Here is a 13913-nt window from a genome sequence, read left to right on the forward strand (position 1 = left end):
TTCATCATTATTCACAAATCTGTTTAAAACACGGCCCTGGTTGATCAGATCTTATACTCTGTTGCCACCTGCTGGCCATTTTTGTAATAACTACCATTGCTTCAAGTGTTCTCTTCAGTTCAGAGGCTGCATCAAAGCCTTCTGTATGCTCTAGCATTAAAAAAAAACATTTAAAAAACCCCGTCTAAATACATTTTTGGGACCATGGTAATATTTAAAATAGAACGTATTTATACGTTTTTAGGAACAAATTAGTTAATTTTCACAAGGCATGTTTTGGCCCTTCTGTTTAAAATCCACGCTAATTGTCAGATGAAGGGGAATGTGCATTAGTCATATTGTTTATTGAGATTGTAGGTTGTTTATATGCATTGCTGTTATGTACAAAAACACAATATTGTGTGTTTTTTTTAGCTTTTTTTTTTTTTTATACATTAATGTGACCTGTTTTTATTTCGCCAACCTCCCCACAATATCGTGATAATTATTGTACCGTGATGTATGGATATCGTTGCATCCCTGCTTCTTACACAAAATGGTTACAAGTAGGCAGGTCTGCACTAGAAAAAACTGATCATTATTATCTTTAGGAACGCAGCATTGTCTTGAATCTCATTACATAGATAACCAGGGGGATGTAGGTTAACTTGTCAGATAAACAGAACAGTGTGTTTCCCTCGGTCTTCTTGAAAATGATTTGGAACAATACAGATTAAATATCCAGATGCTCAATCTGGATATTTAATCTGCATAGTTCCAAATCGTTTGCAGGTTCCTTTACAATTGCATGGCCATTTAATCTGGTTGGAGCTCCGGGCTTAAAAGTGCCATCTCAAGTACATAGATATTTTATCTAAAAAAAAATGTCAGCGTGCCAAGTGTATGCCTTCATGCCAGGACTTGTAATCGAGTTGACAACATCTGCACTCCAGGGATTACATGAAAGAAGAGCAGCTAGCGTGGATTGGGCAACTTGTATCCAATCGGACTGCCTGTGGAGAAATACAGCCACTTTGCAGTTTGATGTGATTTTTATGAGCGCCCACCTAGACGACTATTGTTTGTTCCATTGAAAACTTTATTGATTTGTCCTTTGTCTGAAATGATAATAAAAAGCAGGCCATGTCAAGTGACGGTAATTAATAATAAGACCTCGTACATTTGACTTAGTCCAGAAATGAATGATGGCTGCTTGATGGCTGACGGCCATGACCTTGACTTAGAAAATTACCGCCGGGGGGGCACACCAAGGAGATAGGTTGCATGAAGCAGCCATTTCTTAATGACTGAATTATATCATATCACTTTCATTGCTGATGGCTTCATGCCCCTATAACACACAGATAATTAATTTTAAACCACTTCCCCAAGTTCAATGGCACACAAGCTACACTGAAACCTCGACATGTCTTGTTTCGGGATTACATTTGAGTTGAGCTCCCTGCAATCTCCGCTTCACTTACGCGGATCGGTTTTAATGTGTAAAATAGTTCATGTAATTGAGACCCAATTAGGCAATTTGGGATAGGATTTTACAATGTTAATTGTGTTAATCTAATTGCGTGGGGGCTGATTCATTTGCACTAATGCAGTTAAGCGACATTTTTTTTCTTCTCCTTTCTCTGGTAGTAAAATAATAACTCTTTGCCGTTTTGTGCTGAGCTGTCAGGACAGAATTGTGTACCATGAGTTAAATTCCCGGTCCTATGATCATCATGAAAGTCACAAGTGGGCATATTAATACGGTACCTATAGTTTGCTATGATACACTAGAATGTGTTAACCAGCGGCGTCGTGCGAGAAAAAAATGTTTCATGCTATTTCAACTAAGACATTTAGAAGTTTAGAAAAACTAACGGTAGGCGCCACAAAAAAAAAAAAAGATCAATATTCATGGTTCCATCCTGATTGTTAACCGCATGAGAATTTCTAGCAAAAAGTAATGTGGCTGAATCTCACAATACGGATCAACTGGTGAATAGCGAGGAGGCGGATCGGCGCCGCTGTGCAGAGACAGATTATTTTGTCAGAGCATGGATTGCCTGCCCACACTTAAATGATGCGGCACTCAGACAAAAGCACGGGGACATTATTTCCAGGTTATCATTGCACCTCTTTCTGCATGGTATGGAAGACGAGTGTCTGCTCAAATTAGGCATCACAAAGGGCCTTTGAAACGGCATCCATCAGTGAGATGCTGGATAGGAGAAATTCTGCAAATTGAGCCCTCTTTTTGTATGCATGCTTTGATTATGAAAATTTATTTTAAAGAGAATTGATGACTCATGTCCGTCATGGTACTGAAGATTCTTCGTGTCTTTGCATATTTAATTCCACCAGGATGTGCTTGGCAATATGCTGTTGTTCCTTTTTCCCCTTCTTGCTGGTGATTACTCGGCATTGAGAATCTGTATAGCAATACAGTTGACCCTCTTATGTTGAACATCATTTTAGGACACGGGACCCCTGATTCCATTTCAGGACTCAACATTTCAATACAAACAATGTCAACCGAATTTGTCTTTCTCAGGGCCACACAGCAAAAAAATGTAGTGTTAAACTTTCAGAGTTCAATTTGTTGATTTTAACTCCTCAAGTGTCATTTTGTAATATTTTCAGATTTATTGGAGTTGATCACGTAGAGATGTAACTAATCTCCGCCTTCGCACCTGTCGACGAATGATGAAGATGCCACACACGAGTGTTAAATCAAGACTGACCAGTGTTGACTAATATAAAATTTCAACTACTATCAGAGTTTTTTTTTTAACCCCACCTCAGTGTAAAAAAATAACATTTTCAAAAGTGTTGATTTAACTATATTTAAAAAAAAATAACACTGCCATTTTGCTGTGCAGACTGTCCGCCGCCATTGTACAAGCAAGGTTTGTAATTGATCATTTCTACCTGCACAACAAGAGTAAACACTTTATGACCAATTCTGAATTCTGAATCTCAGCTTTAGTGTTGTCGATGCGTATGGACATGCCGTAGCACATCGGAAGGGAAGTCTTAGAAGTTGAGTCGACATCCTGCATCACACTTCTCGATCTTTCTTTCAAACAACTGTAGAAATTAATTATTCATTGAATATTGCTACTTAAGTCTTTATACAGTGAAATTTACAATGTCAAAACTGCCAAACTTGAATGAATAAAAAAAGGAATGATTTTTTATTTTATTTTATATATAAAATATCAACATAGTCCTGGTGAAATAACGTTGACAGATTAACGATTATTGTTAGGTTTGGCTTGAAATATTGACGATAATCCTAATTGTATGTGAAAAAATCACAAAACGGTTGAGGTGGCTGAGGTGGAAGGACCAATCGCTTCATTCTCTTACTATAGCTGTTTTCAATTGATTTTGTTCAACCATTTGGGCCTTACTTGACCCATAAAAAATCTAAATCAAAATGATCATTTTTAGCATTCAAGGTTTTTCCTTTCTTCTGTCTCCAAGTGCTTGCTCATTTGAGGTTCAGTTGCATTTCATATATACATATATATTATGTATGAGGAGCGTGTTTCTTGATCTGCTCAGTGTGTAAACTGCCTTGAGATTAAATCTGTTGAGATTTGGCACCATACAAATAAAATTGACTTGACTCGATGACACACATACCGAGAATCAGGCCAGATTTGAGAATTTCTTGCAATCAAAGTCAGCCCCAACCTGATTCGCGGATGTCTCTGGAGGATTTTCCTGCACAATTACAATTGTCATTCCTGTGCTGTAGGGTGTGTTAAGAATGATCCCCCCCCCTTATTTGTTTAGAAATTTTCAGCGAATCGGAAACCTGCTCAATATTTACGCTAGGCCATAGATGCAGTAATTGTGACGTGAACAATTTACAGACACAAATAATTGTCTGGAGTGTCATTTATAATTCAACCGGGGGGTTTTGTCAGTAAATGCACATTGTCACTGATAATCAGATTCTCGTTGAAGGTCCGAAACATCCCAAGCCTTCATCCCGTGCATGTCTGTAATATGAGGCATACAGTGTGAAGTGGTTTAGATGAAAACACCTTCACAACAGATGGTTGAGGGGTGCTTTAGACACTCTGCAGCCGTGAAGTAGAAGCTTGTCCAGCCTTGCTAAAAGGAGATCTCATACAAAAATAACCATCATTTAGTATTTGAAAATTTAGCCTTCCTCCTCTGTGGGCTATTTTCCAATTACAGTGATCTATTCACAGGAAGAAAGGTAATACTCTCTCCTTTTTATTTTTTTTTAAGTTGATGGTTTGACAATTTTTGGCCGAGAAGTGTTTTTCTGTCAATTTTTTTTACTGTAATAATGACTTCACTACTAGTTAGCAATTGATACATCCACGCTTCCAATTGATGTCGGGTTACATTTATGCCGTAAGAACAAACAATCGCTGCACGCCATTTCAAATGGAAATGAATTCAAATATCAAAAGCGTTCTTCCAATATCGCGACTGACATACATGTGAGAGAACCCCCAGCCTGGTCGTTTGAATGTCAAATTAGCCACTTGAGTCGTTTCATGTAAACTGTATATTTATCTAAAAAGTCATTGAGAGCTTGTTGTGTGTTCCGGTCACGTTTCTGCGTTTTCATTTAGTCCTCACTGGCTATTCTTAATCCTTCCTTGAGCTCATAAAAGAAACACATGAACAATTAGTGGCTGCTGCATTGACAAATTTGAACCATGTTGCAAAAGATCGTCTTTTCCTTCCCAGTTCCATCTTTTCTCATACAAATGCTTTGTTAAAATAAAACCATTTAATTGTGATTTAGACAATGCAACAGCTGCCGCTTCTTAAAGCAGAAGGTGATTTAAAATTATCTGTCAGCTATTTTGGAGAGGAGATGGCAGAGTGCCATTTTTGTTCCATTGATGATTCATCCAGAAAAAAAAAAAACACCAGCGGATAAATGGAGACCAGAAAATGCACAAATACAAATACTGGAGATTCTGCTGTCTATTCCCACTGCTGCACAGCTGTTGTGAAACTTTGCAAGCGAAATCCAAAGTTTGAACTTCATCACATTTCTGTGAAATGACCCTCTTTGAGTTCAGCCCCCATCTGTCACAAACGGCCCCCCCCTACACAACCCCTGCATAAAAAGTTGGACATTTCTGCCTTCAGTAAAATTACAGCCGCTACACTGTTGTGTCATTTGTAGTTTGCACTGACAGAAAAGGCCTTCTGGCTAACATTGTTTGAATGTACCCAGCTCAAAACAAGACTGCCAGAAGTAACAGCTGTGCGGTCAAAACGCAGATCTCAGTCAGATTCTCTTATTGTACAACGCTAAGCAGCTTCAAACAGTGGAAATCTTCTGCGGATCCCTGCGGCGATGCGATTCAATGAGGCAAAAGTGCATAAAGATTGTGCCGTGTCTCATCCCAAATCAAAGTTTATGACAACAAATAAACATGGACTTGGATTTAAATTGACTGTGCACTGTACACACAACATGAAGTTACAGTTTGCTTGAAAAAAAAATAATAATAAAAATCATAGGCCGGCATAAACGTGTTAAATACGACACAAATTCAATTACTGGTAACACAAATACATATGACAAGGATTAACGTCCTTATAACTTCATTTCGTTCTATTTGCATTTGTGTTATTGTTTGGAACAATATTATTACAGTTGAGCTCCGTAATTTAGGGCTGGCCCACAAATAATTGACGGCAATTGTTTTTAAGTTATATACCATTATTTTACCGATCAGGCCCACTTGGTAATATCTTTTCCTCTATGCGGCCCCCTGAGCTAATGTGAGTTTGACCCTCCTGGTTTAACCACCAGGTCCTTCTCTGTACAAAGGCCAATGGCAACACCCATGGGGATTTTTTTTGCTTTTGGTAAAGTTTTACAACCTATCCGTGTTCCGTCGTACCAGATAGCTAGCGCTAAGCTAACCTGGGTGAGTTTGTCTCTCCAGTCCAACATCCAAGTTTACAAACTCCCTTCAAGCTAGGACGGCGTTAGAGGCCAAGATCGAAATAACAACAAATTCGATCCAATGCCTAGATTGACTTTTTTGACTGATAGTTTAATGATTTAATATAATGCTAATTAGATGGCTAAACATTCACATATACGCAAACATTTGCGGGTGTTGTTTACGCACTATATATAACATTTATGTTAGCAGGCTTAGGGAGTAACGGAATACATGAACCGCCGTTACGTAATCAGATTGCAATTTTTTTTTTTAACTGTATTCCATTACAGTTACAGGAAAAAACATGTAATCAGATTACAGGTACATTTATTAAAAATGGGGAATACTTTGAGGGATTACAGTTATGATGAGAGAGAGTGCGAAAGAGGGTGAGGGAGAGAGAGAAAGAGAGAGAGAGAGAAAGAAAGAGAGAGAGAGAGAGAGAGAGAGAGAGAGAGAGAGCGAGAGAGAGAAGAACAGAGTGAGAGAGTGCGCGTGCACGCCCGCGCGAGTGGGACCGTTGCTACACGTCGGGGAGGAGGGAACTAACTAACTAACTAACTGACTAGTCGGGTCCTCCACACGCGGGCAGTTTGAAAAAGCTTCACGGACGGGAGGAGGAAATAACGACCGGTATTCACTGGAACTTACTTGGAGCGAAAGTTTGAGCTGAGAGTCCAGCGGCATGCTACACGCTGTAGCTTCTTGCTAGCTAGCCCGCTAGCCTACAACCATAATGTGAGTTACACATTCCAAACAAATCAATCAATCAGTCAATAGCCTACATGCTTTTTAATTACACAAGGATTTTTGCTATTTGTAGGCTGCCTGGGTCCCTATCACCCGCAAATCGCAGGGGCACATTGTATAGAATATATATTGTGGTGATATTTATTTTTATTTTGTCTTCATGAGCATACTCAATATTGGAGTAATCCAAAAGTAATCCAGTTACATTACTTTAATAGTATGGTACTTGGATTACATTACTAACATTTTTAGCAGGTAACTTGTAACTTTATTATACATACATTTAATACAAATATAATAACATAAAAGTAACCCTCCCAACCCTGTATGTTAGATATAGTGCGTAAATACCACTATAGTGGTAAACATGCCCCGGTCCCAGTTTTTTGGGACGAGTTGCTTGCATCAAATTCAAAATTCTTTTTCACAGCATCCCAGCTTCATTGGAATTGGTCGAAGTAAGTAGAGAGTCAGAGCTCCCATCTACTATCTCATTGAAAGAAATCCACATGCTTTGTTTTTGCCAGTTCAAAGTGTGCATTGTAAAGCCAGCATGTATGCTTTTACACCTTCCCTGGTTAGCTTGTTAGCTAAGCTTCCTGTGCCAGACAAAGCTGGAGTTGAGAAAACATGCCAAGAATCAACGTCAGGAGCAGCCAAACTGACTTTACTGACAACAGGCGACGCAGTATGTGTGTTCACACCATGATTATTGGCTGGTGTATGAATGGAGGGTTTTTGCCTAAGGCTGGACTGGCAACATTAGTTGAAGATTTACACACAAGACGCAAGACGTGAAAATTTAATTTCCGCTCAGTACTTTTTTCCCATTGTGTGCTGAAAATGTCCCCTCCACAATTCCATACTGACAGTCTGCCCGAGTAGTCGAGCAGATAAAAGTGAAGAGACATGTCAAACAATGGGGTGTGGTATCTTCAGCGAGGGTCTTTGCATAAAACTTGGAAATCATGAAACATACCCTATATTTTGTGTTTACAGTCAGATTTCAAACGTTTATTACAGTCATTGATCTTTACTGCAAGAAAGGAGTGATTGCCTGTTTATGATTTCACTGCTTTGCCATTAGACTTGCTCATGATTTTCCCGCAGTTTTTGATGTGCTTTTTTTTTTACATTGACACAAATCTTTACGGTGGGCACCGGTGTCACTAAGATTGTTATGGCTTTGCAAATATTGTGAAGTGAGGGAATGTTTTTTTTTTGGTATTGTTTTCAATGCCATTTCTAGTGGCCCACCAGGGGTCCATTTCACAAAGCATGTTCAACAAACACCGAGACTATAGACTGAGTGAGGAAACTCTGCGTTTTCGGTTCCACGACAGCTGATTTGAGGTCGTTATATCAACGAAGTAGTAGTTTCACCTGGCGTTGCCGCTACACTAAAAAGACCACATCAACGGAGCCCAGATTCGTCGAGTCACCCTGGCAACGGGGAAGCGCAGAGCGCGGCGCCGCCCTTTGCTTCCCTGTTGTTGTTTTTTTTACCCCCCCCTCAACTGAAAATCTTAATGCGATCATATGGCAAATTTGAACATGTTCCCCGTAGAGGAAGGCAGCGTGGGAGAACGTTGCTGCTCGGGTCTATGCGTAAATTTAAATGTAGTTCTTTGCAATCACAATATTACAGGGGGAAACCTGTTGAATGGGAGCTCATTAATTCATTTCATTTAGGTGCAATCATGCGGGGGGAGAAACGCACTTGACTTAAGATGAAATATAAAAACATTATTCAAACGGTTATAAGAAACAAAAACGGAGCGCAACACACAATATATGCTGTGGTGTGAGCACCGGTAATGTTGCAAATGTAAGGACGGATTAAGTTGTGTCTGTAGATGATGGACTGTGATGTGAAAGATAACTGTCCAGAAAGGCCAGCATATCAATGCGCGATCTGATAACAATCTTGCGACGAATATTTAATTCCCTGCGCAATAAATAATGTGGCACCTTCATCAATAGGGTCATCGTCAAAAGGACATGCCATGTTCGTGACAAAAGTGGACTTTACGCTATAGACTATAGGCGTATTTACGCAAAAACTCGCTGCAGCGGACTTTATGAATGAGGAAATGAAATGTCGTGTGTGGCTAAAAGGAGGCGGGAGCAGAGAAAACCTTGAGGTTCATTGTAAAAAAAAACTGCCACCGACTAGGTTTGATTCATGGACAATTTTTGACTTCCTCTTAACTCATTCACTGCCATTGACGGCTATTGACGTCAAAAATTCATTTGAACTATTTCTATTAGTTTAATTTTTTTCCCACTTTCGTTAACAAGAGTATGAAAACCTAGAATTTTTTCATTGTTCATTTAGAACATATATAAAATGTATGATTAATCGTGAGGTAACTATTGAAGTCACACGATTAATTACAATTAAAAATGTTAAATTTCCTGACACAATTTAAACAAAGAAAAGATTATTAAATATAGTTCTAAATGTACAATAAAAAAATTCTAGGTTTTCATACTCTTGTTAACAAAAGTGGATTTTTTTTTAACTAATAGAAATAGTAGAATTAATATTCGACGTCTATAACCGTCAATGGCAGTGAATGAGTTAATTTTTTTATTGTTTTTATTTAAGGAATTAACGTATTTTTTGATATTCCAGTGATGATGTGGCTAAAGTTGAGTCTTTTTGCTTTTTCCAGATAAAATATCCCCCTTTTTTTTTTGTACTGTTTTATGTGGAAAAGCAACAGCTTGAGCAAAGAAGTGGAAGCAAGCGAAAGAGGACAAAAGACTTTATTTGCTTTCAAATGCAGATGCTGGCAATCGCTTTTGGACTTGCCGTCTTTTTTGCAACAATTTGCTGCCAAGAGTTGCCATTTAGCAGCACATTTGCCAAAATGATTGAAGATAAGAGAGAAAATGAAAATGATTGAACTTTGCCCTCACTTCGTTTGGTTTTTGTTGATGTAGTTGTAGGAGAAAAGGCAGCACTATATGTCCAATTCTAAATATCTGCATGGGAAAGCTGACTATGGTGCCAACTTTAATGCTTACCTTTGAATTAGTGCTTACACTCAGCTATTTATATCTCTTGACCCAGATCCGATACCGCTGTTGCATACATTTATTGAACACGAGGAACAAATCCACAATTAGAGAACATCAGGCTGAGGCAGGAACAAATGTGACAACACTGTTGTATTGTAGGAAAGACGGAAGTAAACAAACATTTGATCGAACATGAAGTACTGCTAAGTTGTCCTACTGCAATCAATTTCCTTATTTAAATTCCGTTCCGTTCCGTCTTCAATTCCGCTTATCCGGGGTCGGGTCGCGGGGGCAGCAGCTTTAGCAGGGAAGCCCAGACTTCCCTCTCCCTAGCCACTTCAGCCAGCTCCTCCGATGGGATCCCAAGGCGTTCCCAGGCCAGCCGTGAGACGTAGTCTCTCCAGCGTGTCCTGGGTCGTCCCCGGGGCCTCCTACCGGTAGGACATGCCCGGAACACCTCCCCAGGGAGGCGCCCAGGAGGCATCCGAACCAGATGCCCCAGCCACCTCAACTGGTTCCTCTCAACGTGGAGGAGTAGCGATCGGAGCTGTGGCCGTAAGGTGGTTGGTGCCTGTCGGGGCGGCAATCCTCGAACTGGCTGGTGGACACCAGCGGTAAGGGATGCCGTCAAGCTGAAGAAGGAGTCCTATTGGGCCTTTTTGGCCTGTGGGACTCCGGAGGCTGCTGACAGGTACCGGCTGGCCAAGCGGAATGCGGCTTCGGTGGTCGCTGAGGCAAAAACTCGGACATGGGAGGAGTTCGGTGAGGCCATGGAGAACGACTTCCGGACGGCTTCGAGGAAATTCTGGTCCACCATCCGGCGTCTCAGGAGGGGAAAGCAGTGCGCCATTAACACTGTGTATAGTGGAGATGGGGTACTGTTGACCTCGACTTGGGACGTCGTGAATCGGTGGGGAGAATACTTCGAAGACCTCCTCAATTCCACCAACACGCCTTCCTTTGAGGAAGCAGGGTCTGGGGACTCTGAGGTGGGCCCCCCTATCTCTGGGGTCGAAGTCACTGAAGTGGTTGGAAAGCTTCTTGGTGGCAGGGCCTCAGGGGTGGATGAGGTTCGGCCGGAGTTCCTAAAGGCTCTGGATGTAGTGGGGCTGTCGTGGTTGACACGTCTCTACAACATCGCGTGGACATCAGGGACAGTGCCTCTGGATTGGCAGACCGGGGTGGTGGTTCCTCTTTTTAAGAAGGGGGACCGGAGGGTGTGTTCCAACTTTAGAGGGATCACACTCCTCAGCCTCCCAGGTAAGGTCTATTCGGGGGTGCTGCAGAGGAGGATCCGTCGGGAAGTTGAATCTCGGATTCAGGAGGAGTAGTGTGGTTTTCGTCCCGGCCGTGGAACAGTGGACCAGCTCTACACCCTCGGCAGGATCCTTGAGGGTGCGTGGGAGTTCGCCCAACCAGTCCACATGTGTTTTGTGGACTTGGAGAAGGCGTTTGACCGTGTCCCTCGGGGAGTCCTGTGGGGGGTGCTTCAGGAGTATGGGGTACCGGGCCCCCTGATACGGGCTATTCGGTCCCTGTACGACCGATGTCAGAGTTTGGTCCGCATTGCCGGCAGTAAGTCGAATTCGTTTCCTGTGAGGGTCGGACTCCGTCAAGGTTGCCCTTTGTCACCGATTCTGTTCGTAATTTTTATGGACAGAATTTCTAGGCGCAGCCGGAGTGTCGAGGGGGTCCGGTTTGGTGGCCTCAACATTGCATCTCTGCTTTTTGCAGATGATGTGGTGCTGCTGGCTTCTTCAAGCCGTGATCTCCAGCTCTCCTTATTTAAATGTATATTTAATTCCAACCATTTCAGTATTCTGCTTTACTTCAACTTACATGATGATGTTTATTTTATGTTTATTCTAAATATTACCATGCTCCCAAAGATATATATATACTTAAAAAAATAAAATAAAAATTATGCTAGAGCATACAAAAGGCAGCCTCTGAACTGAAGAAAATGGTTGAAGCAATGGCCAGCAGGATCAACCAGGGCCATGTTGCAAAAATCTCTTTTCCCCAATAATTGTGAATGGATTCCAAAACCACTCAGCACTTCACAGGTTTCAGGGCCAGCTAGACAAAACGAACATCACATAAGTACAAAAGTCGTATGTCGTGTGGATGAGTGAATGAGAGTTGAACGGAGGCATCTCACCTCCCTTTAACGGAGAAATATATATTGGACAGAATCTCATTCATTCCAAATGACAACTACGCCATTAACAGACAGCAGCAAAACAATTAGGATCCATACCATTTTCTGAAGCATTTGGCAGGAACACAAATTCCATTCATTTGTTTTTCCAATCAGTGCCTGCTAATATTCTAGCGGCGGACTGATTTGAGACTAGAAAGACTGCATAATCCGAAAAGGACAATGTGGGAGCACACTATGTGATGGAAGTTAAGATAATAGATGCGTGACCTTATTTCATCTTGATTTAGTGTGCAATTTAACAAGATAATGCATTTTTTTTGTGTGTCGACTCCATCCATAACGTTTCCCGATAGGAACTGTGTGACCTGTGGCCCACTCCGGGCAATAACAAGAGCCTTTTGTGCCGCTCGAGTTGAAGCACAATGGGTAGTTTTTGTTCCGTGACTCATTATCAAATTGGCTCCTTCTTCCTCGTCTCCGCTGTGACCGAACATGCGGAGATATTCTGTGTTCTCGGTATGATCCCCAATGTCATTGGAAATAAGAGACGAGCCTGTCGGTTAGGCTGCATCGATCATTTCCTCCTCTTTGGCCACATGCATGTATGGCTCATTTGGATGACATATTTTGCTGGGAGTTTTACAAATCAAGTAACTGTAAACTATGACTCACGCCAAGTCAGCTGTGCAAAGTCCAGACGGTGTGCCAATGGCTACCTCTTTAGGGGAGCAGATTAGCGACAGTGCAACATGGATGGGCAACTGTGACCACACTCTGAGTGGCTTAAACTGGGTTGGGGGCAGAGCTGTCAAAATGAATTGATTAATCGACAAGTAATTGAATATCAAATTCATTGACAACTATTTTAATAATCAAATAATCGTTTGACGCCATTTTTTTTATTGAAAATTGTCTAAATCCTCTGATTTCAGCATGCCAACAGTAATTGTTCACTGATTTCTATAGTTCTTCATGAAAGAAGACTGATTATATTCTGTGTTTTAATCCAAATAAGACATTTGCAAACATCAGTTTTTTACCTTGAAAAACAATGACTGAACCTGTAACAGAGTAAAACATCAATTACCCCTTTTTTAATCACTACACGAATATGATGTACAAAATAACCACCAATCACTGGTTAATAAACAGTAATCAGGGGGGAAAAAATTGTTTGTAGCACACTTTAATGCAAAATTAAAATGAATCAGATTAGTCGATTAATTGATTGAATAATTGATCGATTAATTCTAAAAATATTCAATAGTGACAGATTTTTCCCCAATTTTTTTCCAATTTTGTTGTTTTTAATTTAATTTTTTCCCCTTAATTTGGGTTTTTTGGGGAGAGTAAACTCATTCTTAGAAAATGTAAATTGGACATTAATCAGTGTTTTTGTACATTTTCGGGGGTTTACAAATAAATCCAATCTATTTTCAATACGCATCACATGGATTTTCGCTATTTACAGGCCAGGCCGATCCCTATCCCTGGGTTCTTTTTTTATGCTAGAGCATACAGAAGGCCTTGATGCAGCCACTGATCTGAAGAGAATGCTTGAACTAATAGTAGTTATTACAAAAACGGCCAGCAGGTGGCAGTAGAGTATAAGAGATCAACCAGGGCCAAGTTGCAACAAGCTCTTTCCATTCTTATTTGTGAATAATAATGAAACTTAGCTATATTGTAATGCTAATTGCTGCAAAACAGAAACAGATAGAAATATAGTTTTTTTCTGATGAAAGAAGAGACTTTCTATTGGTAGGTTCCATGTTTTTATAGCAATAGAACACAATATTCTGTAGGCCTTGCAAAATCAGTAAAAATCAAGTAAAACAGCCGGGAGCGAAGGGGTTTGCTTCAGTGAAAATGGCTGGAAGTGAATGAATTAAGGGCACATATTTTGCACGTATGCGCTTCATTTGTCCACATTTATAATGACATTGCTGTCATACATCTGTTTAAGAATTGCGTGGTGCGATGTGGCCTCCTCCAGCATTTAGCATCTGCGTCAAACTCAAGGCCTGCGAGTG

This window comes from Leptonotus elevatus, chromosome 9 (genome assembly GCF_054856555.1).
Source record: "Leptonotus elevatus isolate MCC_2025b chromosome 9, RoL_Lele_1.0, whole genome shotgun sequence".
NCBI classification, from domain to species: Eukaryota; Metazoa; Chordata; class Actinopteri; order Syngnathiformes; family Syngnathidae; genus Leptonotus; species Leptonotus elevatus.